The sequence below is a fragment of the Pituophis catenifer genome, unplaced genomic scaffold, assembly GCF_029215685.1.
Source record: "Pituophis catenifer annectens isolate HBS135680 unplaced genomic scaffold, rPitCat1.0.hap2 SCAF_7, whole genome shotgun sequence".
NCBI classification, from domain to species: Eukaryota; Metazoa; Chordata; class Lepidosauria; order Squamata; family Colubridae; genus Pituophis; species Pituophis catenifer.
In genome coordinates, this window is record NW_027256887.1 from 12,522,171 (window position 1) to 12,535,871 (window position 13,701).

Here is a 13,701-nt window from a genome sequence, read left to right on the forward strand (position 1 = left end):
GAAAAACAGCAGCTGCTGTGAAGCCACTGAATAGAGCAGCTAATTATGGGACACAAGTGCTCTCTGAGTAAATCAAGCTGGGATGGAGAACTTTACCAACTCAAAAAGACCTCAGTTTTACCATCAATTAGAATGCTATGCATACAGCAACTAAAGTATTGAAGCGGGCAAGGGACGATGGATAGATAATTTCCTTTTTGTTTTTATATTGTTGTCTTGATTTACTCTTCTTCTTTCCTATTTTTTTTGTAAAGCATAACAAGTATTGAAGCAGGCAAGAGATGATAGATGGATGATTTTTATTATTTTCTTCTGTTGTTGTCCTGAGTTACTTTTCCTTTTCTCTCGCTCTCTTCTTCTTCTCCTTTTTTCCTTTTTTTTAAAGTAGGTGACATGATTAGAAGTTAGATAAGAAAGAAAGAAAAAGCTTCTTAACAAAGGGTGATATGATCAAAAGCTAGAATAAGTGATAGAAATAAGAAAAGGGGGAACATTAGCATATACTTTTTTACATCATAAAATGAAAGTAATGACAAGAGAAAATGTGGAATAATTAAACAATGATAGATTATAACTTAATATAAATATGCATTATTAGAAATATACAAGCAGATTGAATGTAAGGATTATGATAAACTTGATTAGTTTTATTTGTATTAGAACGTACAGGTGCCACACTGTACATGCATAGATTTGATATTTTGATTATAAAAAATAAAAAAATTAAGTATAAAAAAATAGAACGCTATGCATAAACAACCCATTTTTAAAAATAATAATAATACAGGATGCAAACAAAGTGTTTGATTTATGGAGAGTCAAAGCATTGAACTTTGCTATTTTATCAGTGACAGCTCTGCAAACAGGAACAAGCATCATTCTTTTTACTGTCATTTTTTCTGATGTTTTCTCCATTTCAAGCCATTTCTCCAGAACAAGCAAGAATCAGCTATTTAGAAATGTCAACTCATCACAAGTTGCAAGACTACTACTGTACTTACAAGCAAGAAATAAACCAAACAACTGGCTTTGTCAGAAATTTTCTCCAGATCTCTTTCAGGGTTTAGTAACATTGGCCTTTGTGTAAATAAACATGATCAGGTAGACCAAAGCCTCATAGAATGGATCCCCTTTGATAAAAAGCATCTATGAAAGAGACCTATAAGAAGAGGGTTCAGAATAGCATGATGAGATTTGACTTCCCTCGGTCAATGAACGATCACAGAGCCAAATTTCAGAAACAAAACTTTCAAATCAATTTGGCCTTTGTAAGAAAAGAAACTCAAGCTCTGTTTATGGAAGAATGATGGCTGGATTTAAAAACACATATTGGCTGGGAAATTCTAGGAGTTGAAATATTTAATATTTTATCTCAAAATTGCCAAGGTTGAAAAATGCTTAGATTTTTTTTTTCTTCCAATCACGTCTGATTCTTAGAGAGTGCCTGTGCAGGGCTAAGATTAAAATACAATTGCATCTTTATTGTGGGTTCTTGTGAAGCAAAAAAAGCACCAGATGAAGCCATGTCCTAAGTACTGTAACACCCAGCCAATCTTTGCTGATCTTAAAAAGTGAAGCACTGTTGAACCTCACATTGGTTATTTGGATGGAAGGCTGCTCATAAATCTAGATGGGTAATTTAAAAAAAAAATGGAAATGACAAACTGCTTCCAAATTTGGCAAGGACTATTCCATCTCTATCTTCATTGTTAAATTATTTTTTTTACTACCGGTTCTGTGGGCGTGGCTTATTTTGTGGGTGTGGCTTGGAGGTCATGTGACTAGCTGGGCGTGGCTAGCTGGTCAGAGTCATTTCTGGAAGGTCCTCACACTTACGACCAGTCCTCGCACTTACAACCCGACTCATTTGTTTGCTTTTAACACTGATCAGCTGTAGGACGGCCCTTTGAAGCCCTGCGGCAGTTTTTTTAAACAGTTTTTTTCCCTCTAGTCATCAGCTGGGACTCAGGAGGCAGCAATAGATTGGGGGTGGGACCAAATAAAAGGTAAGAATAACGTGGGTGGGTGGAGAGGTGGGAGAACCGGTTCAGTGACGTCATATCGTCACCGCTACCGGCTTGGCCGAACCGGACCGAACCGGGAGGAACCCACCACTGAGTGTTAACTAACTCTAGCATCCCCTCTTGTAATGTAAGTCTTAGGTCAGTGATGGCTAACCTTTTCCGGACCGAGTGCCCAAAGTGCACATGTACACACGCGAATGCATGAACCCCCAAAATGCAATGCGTGCATGGCCCCCTGCATGCACCCCATCTCCCAGACATGTGCCCTGCCCCCCGTGCATGCACCCCACCCCAGTGCATGCACATGCAGCCCCCGTGCATGCACACATGGACCCCCACGCACGCGCCCCACCCCCGCGCATGCACAGCAGAGACCGGGAGACCTGGCCGGTGGGAGGCGCATATACATTCGCAGTGGAGCTGAACTGGGGTGACAGCTCGCGTGCCCAGCGAGGGTGCTGCGTGCCACCTCTGGCACGTGTGCCATAGGTTCGCCATCTCGGTCTGAGGTAAATTAAGAGTTTAACTACCTTCTAAAGCAAAAAGAACAGAAGAGGAAGAGCAAACAACTCACTGTTAAACTGATGATCCCTCCAAGACAGAAGAGATACGCGCAAGAACAGCTTCTGTTCTGGATTTCCAAAAGCCAAAACTATTGCTTGCAATTATAGAGAACAATTATTTGGAAATCTAAGAACAAAACCCTCCCACTTTACACAAATGACTCTGCAGGAAGATCAGTCAGAAGGCGATAAAACAGAAACCAACCACACAGCCACCTCAACCCTTCTCTTCCTCACAAGCCTTATTTGTCCAACTCCTCCCAGATAACTGTTGGTTAGACAACCAACTGGTTGATTGTGGCCAGCCAGTAAGTAAGCTGCTCAGCTCTACTCTAGTTGAGTTCCTGAGTAAGAAAATCTAAGGTACCTTTGGTTCAGGCATTTTGGGTGATTATTAAGTACAGGGGACTCCATCTCTAATTCTTTGATTCAAACTTTCTAAAAATACAAAATAATAATATTTCATTGCTGCTAAACAAGGCTTTCTAGTTTACATTTTACGGATTTAATTCAGGGGTGAAATCCAGCAGGTTCTGGAGAACCGGCAGCGGAAATTTTGAGTAGTTCGGAGAATACCACCTCCGGCTGGCCCCCGAGTGGGGAGGGAATGGAGATTTTGCAATATCCTTCCCCCAGGAGTGGGGAGGGAATGGGGATTTTGCAGTATCCTTCCCCTGGAGTGGGGTGGGAATGGAGATTTTGCAGTAACCTTCCCCTGCCAGGCCCAACAAGCCACGCCCACAGAACCGGTAGTAAACAAATTTGGATTTCGCCACTGGTTTAATTCTTTACTCTTCAAAAATTATCAGAGAAAAACTTGACAAGAGTCATAACTTCAGAGGGCAACGAACACTTGCCAATCATCCCATTTGGCCAACCCAGCAAAGAAACTTGGAAAGTGATCGGTAAAATCTTTCCACTTTCCAGGGGCCACAAAGAAGAGAGCAAAACCTTTACATTGGTGCTGGAGGATGAAATCAAGAATACACCATTATATATGTTGACGGCAGCAAGACTTACTCAACGCACAGAAATGGAAGGTCACCCCGATCCCCACAACTGATGAATGGCTACAAAAACTGATGGAGTTAGCAGAGATGGATAAATTGACTGCATTGACTAAAGGAAAAAAAAATACAAATACCTTCATTTCTACTTGGAAACCAGTTCTGGACTTTGTGCTTGAGGTGGGAAAAAAAATGAAACTTTGATTTTGGGTTTCACCAATTAGATAGATTTGTTGTTGTAGTAATGGCTAGTTTCTATTATTATGAAAAAGTAAAAAGCTGAGGGTAGATCTTAATGCCTTATTTTACTGCACCAAAGGAGTTGGAAGTCAATGCCTTTTTTCCCCCTTTGCTTTCCCCCTACTGTCCACTTCCCTTTTTCCTTTCCTAATTTCCTTAATATTTGCTTTTGTATTCTCTTTGTATGTCATATTATAAATTAATAAAATTATTTATTTCAAGAAGAATACACCATTCCTGCTAAATGCTGGGGAGAGGGAACAAACCATCTCATCTTCTGTCTCCAGAAAGAATCCTGTGCACCTTTCTCCTGGTCAGAAATTGCATTTTCCCATACCCACCCCACTGCATTTTGAGGGGTATCTGTAGCAGTGGTGGGATTCAGTAGGTTCTCTCCGGTTTGGGCAAACCGGTAGTGGCGACTGCGGGAGGCTTTGTGCACCCACCCTGATGTATTGTGTGAGCTCTGCGCATGCGCGGAAGGCCGTGTATATGCAGAGGCAGTGCGTGGGAGCGAAGCCTGCGTGCGCTCACATTTGCGAACTGGTAGGGAAGGTAAGTGAATCCCACCTCTGATCTGTAGGCTGTGGTGCAGTGGTGGGTTGCCCCCGGTTCAGGCCGGTTCGCAAGAACCGATAGTAAAACCAGCGGGAGGCCCCGCCCACTACCCCGGATGTCATCATCAGCGATCTGCGCATGCGATCCCGTTGCGAACCGGTAGTAAAGGTAAATAGAACCCACCCCTGCTGTGGTGAAAAAAATCAAGATGGTGGGCTTAACAGTACAATTGAAGTTGCGGCTGTCTTTATGCTGTCAACTGCATCATTGCAGCTGCCATGGTGACTGTTTTAACCAGAGTTTGTGAGCATCCCTGCTTGCATTGGAAAAAGTTACCGCAGCATTTTCTGCACCTTTATTTTTGTCTAAAAACGAATAATGGTAATGATCGTAAATCAAGCCCCTTTACCCATGCAGCAATGTTGACAGGCTCCACTTACCAAAGGAAATTGCTGGGCCTGGATTGTTGCAAGCAGGCCAGACAGCTGAAGAAGAAAAAATGGGCACTGGAGGAATATCTGAAGAACAATGCAGAAGATGTGCTGAAACTAGTATACCATGAAGGCTTACGGAGTACTAGAGATGTGCTTGTTTATGGCTGCCTCTTGATCAACGTAAAAGCATGATGAATCCTATTTTGTGAAGTTGTGGTTTAATGATTGCTTAAAAACTAGACTTAACGAACTTTTGCATGCTATATATCAGGGGTGAAATCTACTTACCTTCCTTACCGGTTCAGAAGTTCCGCTTGCGCATGTGCGCATGTGTGTGCGCACACCTTCTGTGCATGCGCAAAACTTTCTGCACATGCGCAGAAGGTAAAAAAACATTACTTCCTGATTAAAATCAGGAAGTAATGACACCCGGGCAGCGATCGCTACCGGATCACGAAACCACAGGGAAAAATCGCTACTGGATCGGGCGATCCGGTCTGATCTGGGAACATTTCACCCCTGCTATGTATGTTTTTCTATTTCTGTTTTAACAGAATAACAGAGTTGGAAGGGACTTTGGAGGTCTTCTAGTCCAACTCCCTGCACAACCAGGAGACCCTATGTCACTCTGGACAAATGGCTGTCCAATCTCTTCTTAAAAATCTCCAGTGATGGAGCATCCACAACTTCTGGAGGAAAACCATTAAACTGGTTAATTGTTCTGTCAAGTCAACACTTGATGATGCCTCTTTTCTAGTGTTAGTCTCTTCCTAGTATAAAAAGTTAGCACCCACCCCTCTCTTAGGAGAATGAAATATTTTGAGAAATATTAAAAAGGCAGAATATTATATTTCCCTGGAAACATGTTTTTTTTTAGAGGCAGGAAGCAGACTCGCCTTTAATAGCCCTCAGCAGATGTCAGCACTTAAGAGATAAAGAGATAGCTAGCTCTATTCATAAGCAAATTCCCTGCAGCAAAGTCTGAACAAGGATAGGATTAACCCTGAGTCACAACAGGAATTGCCCAACAAGCTGCTTCATTGCATCACCCTCCAAACTTCAACCAAGCTTGGCTCAGACAACCTACAGATCCAGCTATGACCCATACAACAGCCAATAGAATACATGTTCTTGAACAGGAAGCTCAAAGCCCAAGAGAAGGTATAAATACCCCTCACTCTCAACTCCGTGGTTCTGCTTCATCATTAAACCCTCTTTCCAATCAGCCTCCAGCCTCCATTTTGTCTCCGGTGCCTTTCTCCCGGATTGGAACCGGACCTGAATACTTCTTCAAACATTAGTGTCAGTCACTTTTTCCATGCTATGTTTCTTTTTAATAGTTTAAAGATTAAAATTTAAAAGTGTATAAATGTTCAAAATGTAAAAGAGTTAACCATAATTTTTTTTTAAAAAAAAAATCTAATTTAAAATTCTAAAAATTCATTTAAAAAAGTAAAAGTATGCGCTTAGCAAATGTCTTAACAACATAAATTTTTGGCTCAATTGGTCATAAGTCGAGGTCTACCTGTACTTTAGGAATTTAAAAGGTGTGGACTTCAGCTCCCAGAATTCTTGGAACTGAAGTCCAAACCTCTTTAATTCTTAAACTTCCCAAGGCTGAAGAACCCACCTTTAGAGCCTAGCTTTGACAAAGTGGTCTAACTCTACCATTTCAAGCTAAGGAATACCCATCCATGCAGCCAATTATCCCTAAATTGCTGCTTAAGTACCACAGCCTCTCAAAAACTGCTAAAAGAAGGGATGCTAATTTTTGGGTGCTATCAAACACTGAACCATTACAGAGGAAGCAAAATGCAAGTCAGAATTAAGGAAGTCCAAATAAATATCCCTACCCTTGCACAATTCTGCAAATCTTTTCTCACTAGGATGAACAAGTCCAACACAATTGACCACGCCCTTTATTATCAACATGCGCAGCTATGCCAAACCTACTGTTGTGCGATGAACCTCTTCACTCATTGCAAACCTGGGCCTGGTGGCTCAGCAGACTGAGCATTGTGATCAGGGTAGATTTGATTTAAATCGAGTTGATTTAAATCACAATTTAAATCATGATTTAAATCACTAGTAAAAAGGCTTGATTTAAATCAACTCGATTTAAATCATAATTTTTAAAGAGCAACTGTCATCTCTGCTACTCCTTTGACCCACTGTGGACTCTCCGATAGTCCCAGTGTTGCAGAACATACAGCCTCATGCTACATAACTAAGCTCCATTTCATGCTGAATAAACTAAATTATTTATGTATCTTAAATAGAAAACTATCTTACGATAGATTTTTACCCCAAAAGTTTTTTATTAAAATAAATTCAATAAAAATCAAAAAAATCCGATTTAAATCAAAAAAATCAGATTTTTTTGATTTTTTTAAAAAAATCATTGATTTTTATCCACCCTGATTGTGATTAACACCAGCTGTCTGCACTACTGTAAGTTCGAATCTTGCCAAGGCTCAAGGTTGACTCAGCCTTCCATCTTTTCTAAGGTAGGTAAATTGAGGACCCAGTTTGTGGGGGCAATAAGATGACTTTGTATAAATATACAAAAGTATGAAGGCTATTGCTCAACGCATTGTAAGCCTCCCTGAGTCTCCGGAGAAGGGCGGCATATAAATCAAATTTAAAAAAAAAAAAAAACCCTACTTACTCTACTTACATGTCAACACAAATTTTAAAAGTACAGTTGCATTATTTTTTAAGAAATATAAATCCAAACAACACGTGTCTGACAGGAATGTGAACGTATGAAAATGCAAAATAATAATAATAATATTCAAGGTAAGGGAAGCATAAGGAAGAAATTAGCATTTAGTTTGTTTAGATCAGGGGTGTCAAACTCAAGGCCCATGGGCCGCATGTGGCCCACGGGGTGCTTAGAATTGGCCCATGGGGTTGCCCTGAAAACAGCAGTGCCTCTGCCGGTGAAAATGGAGCTCAGGAGGGCCATGCACGGCCGTCCCAGGCTCCGTTTTTGGCCACGCTGGCCTCCTGCAGCACTCTGCCAATAAAAATGGAGCTGGGAGGGGGGGGTTGTTGGCAGAGCACACAGGCCATCACAGGCACTCCCGACATGAGTGACATCATGTTGGCCACACCCACCCTGGCCACACCCACCCTGGCTCCCCGAGGTCAAACACAACCCTGATGCGGCCCTCAATGAAATTGAGTTTGACACCTCTGGTTTAGATCTTTGTTTTCTTTTAAAACGAAAGCACAACAATTTCGTGCAAAGAAAGTATTTTCCGGGGTGGCAATTAAAAAGAATCAAGGGTAAAACTAAACCATGCTGAATTGTATTTGTATTTGCAAATACCATGGACAATTTTGTAGACATGTCCAAAATTTTCCTATTATCAATGGTCCTAAAGTGAGACCTTCATTGAAAAGAAGCATTTATTTCAAATGTAATCTTCTATGAGGTCCTACTGACATGACACTTAGGAGGAAAAAGCTAAAGAATGGCTGAAAATAAGAAAATAATGCAAAGTCTTGAGAAACCTATTCAATTACTTTTAACTTTGAATAGAATAGAGCTGTAATTGATCTTGGAGCTCTTCTAGTCCAGCCCACTGCTCAGGCAGGAGACCCTATACCCGTGATGGCAAACCCATGGCATGCGTGCCCAAAGTGGCGCATGAAGCCATGTTGCCTAGCATGCGCAGCCTTGCCTGTTTGTCTTCTGCGTTTCTGGCGCGCACGCGTGTGCGACAATCAATTGTCCTTTGCATGTGGCTGTGCGAAAACCGGTGTGTCCATGCACGCCGGCCAGCCAATTGTCAGGTGCAATGCACACCAGAACCTGATGTTCGGCTTTTCCTGACTGCAATCCCTTCGCACACGTGGCAGTGCCGAAAACCGGCCTGCGCATGTGTGCCGGCTGGATGATTGTCAGGTGTGCATGCGCGCCAGAACCCAGAAGTTTGGCTTTTCCAAAGCGTGGCTCTGACGAGCGCACATGTGTGAGGTTTTCATGCAACCTTTTCGGCACTCGGTGCTGAAAAGGTTCGCCATCATTGCCCTATACCAGGGGTCGGCAAACTTAAACACTCAAAGAGCCACTTGGACCCGTTTCCCATAGAAAAAAAACACAGCAGAACCACAAAACCTGGGTGGGCGTGGCCAACTCGATGTCACTCACTCACCCAGACACATGACCCCCCCAGCCACACCTACCCAGCCACAAAACCATTCTGTCTCTCTCCCCCTTCCTATCTCTCCCTCTCTCCCCCCATGTCTCTCTCCCTCTCTTCCCCTCTTTCACCCCTCTCTATGTATCACTATGTATGGGTCTCTATGTCTCTCTCTCTCTCTCTGTGTCTCTCCCCCTCCCTTCGGGTGACCGTCCTCCTCCTCCCCCTCCTCTGGCCATTGCCTTGCTGTTTCATCCCCCACCCCCAGCAGCTCTTCGGCTGAGTGCGGAGGGTGCAAACTCCAGCCTGAAGCAGCAGGAAGCAAAGGCTGCCTTACGTGCAAATGTGGCGCGAAGGTAGGTACAGGGCAGCTTCTCTCCTGCACTCTCCTCCTCCTCCCATGTGGGGAGACCCTCCTTAAGCAAGCCGCTGCTCACCTTTCCTGAGCTTCGGCGCTCGCTTGAGGAGGGTCTCCCTGCGCGTGCGCACGCTCCCGGCTCAGCCACAGCCGGCCGGGGCATCACGAGTGGAAGAGCCACACTCAAGGGGCCAAAGAGCCACATGTGGCTCGCGAGCCGTGGTTTGCCGACCACTGCCCTATACCATTTCAGACAAGTGGTCCAGTCTCCTCTTAAAAACCTCCAATATTGAAGCACCCACAACCTCTGAAGACAAGCTGTTCCACTGGTAAATTATTCTCACTGTTAGGAAGTTTCTCTTTAATTCCAAGATGCTTCTCTCCTTGATTAGTTTCCACCCATTGTTTCCTGTCCTGCCCTCTGGTGTTTTGGAGAATAAGTTGACCACCTCTTCTTTGTGGCAGCTCCTCAAATACTGGAAAAATATCATGTCACCCCTAGTCTTTCTTTTCTCTAGACTAGCCAAATCCAAATTTTGCAACCATTCCTCATGTTTTAGTCTCCAGGCCTTTAATCATCTTCTCTGTAACTTTTTCCAAAGTCTCAACAATCTCTCAATCAATGAAAACATTCCAAAATGTTCTTTAACATTTTTGCTACCCCATATTTTTGCTTTATCCTTGAAACAGTCCACAGGATCAAAACGCTTCCGCTTATTGTTCTTTGGAATGCTTTCCTGAGGCCCGAGCCTGCTGCATACTGACCAGATTGTTATTATTATTAAAGGTTTCACCTGTAGAAAAATATCGGTTTAAAATTCCTGAGGTGTCGGAAAGTAGGAATGCACGATGTAAAATAGAATTATGCCAACTCCTGGTGATAATAAGTTGAGGAATGCTGAAGAAAAAACATCTATATTGGTTTAAATTAAGGGTTTTTTGTTTTTTTTTTAATGTAAAGCTTGTTTAATCTAAACTCAACTCTCTGGAGTTCATGAAGTCCTCCTTCATGGAGCTTTTGGGACAATACAATGGAAGTGATTTGAGCAGGGGTGGGCTTCAAAAATTTTAGCAAGGGGTTTTCTGCCCGGTTGCTGGGGGGGCGTGGTCATGGTGGGTGTGGCCTAGTTGGCCTCTTGCACCACAGCGGGGGGGGGGGGCGTTTTTGCCCTCCCCAGGCTCCAGTGGCTTTTCTCAAGCCTCCAGGAGGGGGGAAAACAGCCTCCCCAGGCTCCGGAGGCCCTCTGGAGGCCAGAAACAGGCCCGTTTCCGGCATTCCCAAACTTCCTTTAGGCCTGTTTTTCGCTCTCCCTGAGCCTCCGCACGCACCCTGCACTTACCTGCATCCAAAACAGGTCATGTGGGGACTCCTTGGAGGGGCAGGGTGGGTGGGGCCAGCCAGGAGTGGGATTTGGGGGTTCTCCGAACTGCACAGAATCTTAGCTAGAGGTTCTCCCGAACCCCTACGAACCCCCAGCAGCCCAGCCCTGGTCTTGAGTTACTTTCTTCTAGGATGGGTTTTCAGCTGAGTTTTTTTTTTTTCTTTTAGTCTCCTACCCTAAAATTTCCCAGTGATATTCTGTCCAAGCTCTAACCATATCCATACCTGCTTAATGTTTCATTTCAGACAGGTTGCCGCTACCTGTATTATATCGGCATAAATACAACAAACATCATTTGAGATAAGAAGAAAAGAAAAAGAAAAGAAAATGATAGCGCCAAGTTATTTCCTATTTTGGCATGTTGTTGTAAGTGTGTAAGGGGTGTCTGTAAGATACATTCAGAGAAAGTCAAGATGCTGACCACAACAGCGGGATCAAAGCTGTGTGTCATCACACAAAAAAAACAGGCACAGCTTTGCTCCCATTGTGGACACTACCTTGACTTTCCTGACCATACCCACACACACACCGGCTGTGCTCAGATGAAATTATTTTAATACTCTTAAAGCATTTGATTTACAATGCTGATTTAACTGATTATAGACTATACCTCTAGTTATTTATTTGATAAATAATACAAGGCGGTACATATGTCCAATCTTATTCCTCCTGTTTTCCCCACAACAAGAATCAGGGTGGATTTGATTTAAATCGAGTTGATTTAAATCACAATTTAAATCATGATTTAAATCACTAGTAAAAAGGCTTGATTTAAATCAACTCGATTTAAATCATAATTTTTAAAGAGCAACTGTCATCTCTGCTACTCCTTTGACCCGCTGTTGACTCACTGATAGTCCCAGTGCAGAATATACAGCCTCATGCTACATAACTAAGCTCCATTTCATGCTGAATAAACTATTTATGTATCTTAAATAGAAAACTATCTTACGATAGATTTTTACCCCAAAAGTTTTTTATTAAAATAAATCCGATTTAAATAAAAAAAAATCCGATTTAAATAAAAAAAATCTGATTTTTTTTTGATTTTTTAAAAAAAATCATTGATTTTTATCCACCCTGACAAGAACCCTGTAAGAGTGACTAGCCCAGTGATGGCTAACCTTTTCTGGACTGAGTGGCCAAAGGGTGCGCGCAGGCATGCGAACGCATGGGCACACCCGAACTCCCAAAATGCAATGTGCATGTGGCCCCCATGCATCCACCCCACCCCTGCGCATGTGCCCCACCCTGCATGCACCTCACACATGTGCACGCGGCCCCCCACATGTGCCAAGCCCCCCACACATGTGCAGCAGAGACCTGAAGACCAGCTGGCCGGTGGGAGGTGCATGCACAGTGGAGCTGGACTGGGGCAATGACTCGCGTGCCCCAGTTCAGCTCAGAGAGGCCGCTGCGTGCCACCTCTGGCACGCATGCCATAGGTTTGCCATCACGGGTCTAGCCCAAAATCACCCAACCAGCTTTCATGCCTAAGGCGGGACTAGAACTCATTCCTTCCTGGCGATTGGCCCAAAATCACCCAGCCAGCTTTCATGCCTAAGTGGAACAAGAATTCACCATCTTCTGGTTTCTAGTCTGGTGCAAGACCAAACTGGTTAGTAGTTATTATTGTACAAATCAAGTATTTTTAAGTTAAACGGTGATATTTGGTTTTCATTTAAGAGAACTGATGAAAAACATAAATGGGTAACATAATAATAAGCTAAAAAAACTAATCCTGACATTTCAGATCCCATGTTTGCTTCCTTGAATTTTACTATTTCTACGTTAGCCATTTATTTATGTGACACGTCTTTGATCCTGCTTGGTTCATAATCTTTTCTAATTCTTTTTTCATTAAAAAAAAAAAAAAGCAACTGGTACTTTGGAGAGGCCCCATAAGCCAAAGGTGACACAAGTCTATTGTCTGCAAACTCAACAGGGATTTTTCTTATCTCTCTTTCAGGAAAAGGAAAGGATAAAAGGGCAAAAAAATGAAGTTTTCTATCTGGAAATGATGCTCACCCTGCAAATAATGCTTTTGATAAACAGTCTATCTGGAATAGGCCAAACAATCCTGGACAGATCTTTCTACTGAAAGGGAATTTTGTGCCTACTTTAAAAAAAAGACAAAGGAACTTGCTAGTTCTTTTCTCAGTATTTTAATTCAATCATCTAGAGAACCCTAAGAAAATTTAATCTGTCCAGTAAGATGAGTAAGTGGTAAGACAGGGCAAATTCCTGAAAAACTGTTCTTTTGGGGAAAAGGCTGAAAATTCTAATATGAAGTTATTTTATTCAGACTTGGAGAATTGGCCAAATGTAACACCTTCCTGAACTTTTTGTGGAGTGCCGAAAACTCCTGAAGTCCTTATACTTCTGGGCATAAGAGATCTACTTGAAACAAACAGATCAGAAGGAATCTGATAGCACTTTTCCAATTACTATAATACATTTTAAGAAGAGGCTTTCATGAGCTCATAGAAGTGTCTGCCTTTTCATAATGTGTTACAGTAGTGGCCAAAATTGTGGAAACCTTTTGGGAAAAGTGTATTTTCTAAAACTAGCTAATAACACCACTTTTTTTTTTGCAGTAGTACCATAAAATTATATATCAATGGAAAGATAATTTAATCAACAATGTAATGCAATAACTTTTATGAAGGATTTGCTATTAGAATAGCAGTTACAGTATAAAGAAGACAAGTGAAACATGTCGAAAAAACGAGATATATAAAAATTATCACCATAGAAAAAATGAGATATACAAAAATTATCACATCAGTTAATACTTCATTGGGTAACCTTTAGCATGAATTACGGCCCTACAATGTCTTCCTATGGAGTGAACCAAGTCTATTAGTTCTGCAGCTGTTATAATGTGAAACCAAGATTGAATGATGGCTTCTATTAACTGGGTTTTATTGCTGGGTCGCGTCTGACTAACAAGTTTCTTTAGTCAGCTCCATAGATTTTCAATT

General features: G+C 42.3%; 1 protein-coding gene across 2 annotated transcripts in view; it reads right to left on the minus strand.

The window, feature by feature from the left end:
• Window positions 1–13,701, minus strand: part of PARVB (parvin beta) — a 59,433-nt gene that overhangs the window by 31,579 nt on the left and 14,153 nt on the right. The window contains exon 1 of one of the 2 annotated variants that reach the window (XM_070947346.1): window positions 1,002–1,064. The exons of the other annotated variant lie outside the window; for it this stretch is intronic. The gene's annotated coding sequence lies outside the window, so the exon portion shown is untranslated. Of the gene's footprint in view, window positions 1–1,001; window positions 1,065–13,701 lie in introns of those variants that run through there. 2 annotated transcript variants of the gene reach the window in all.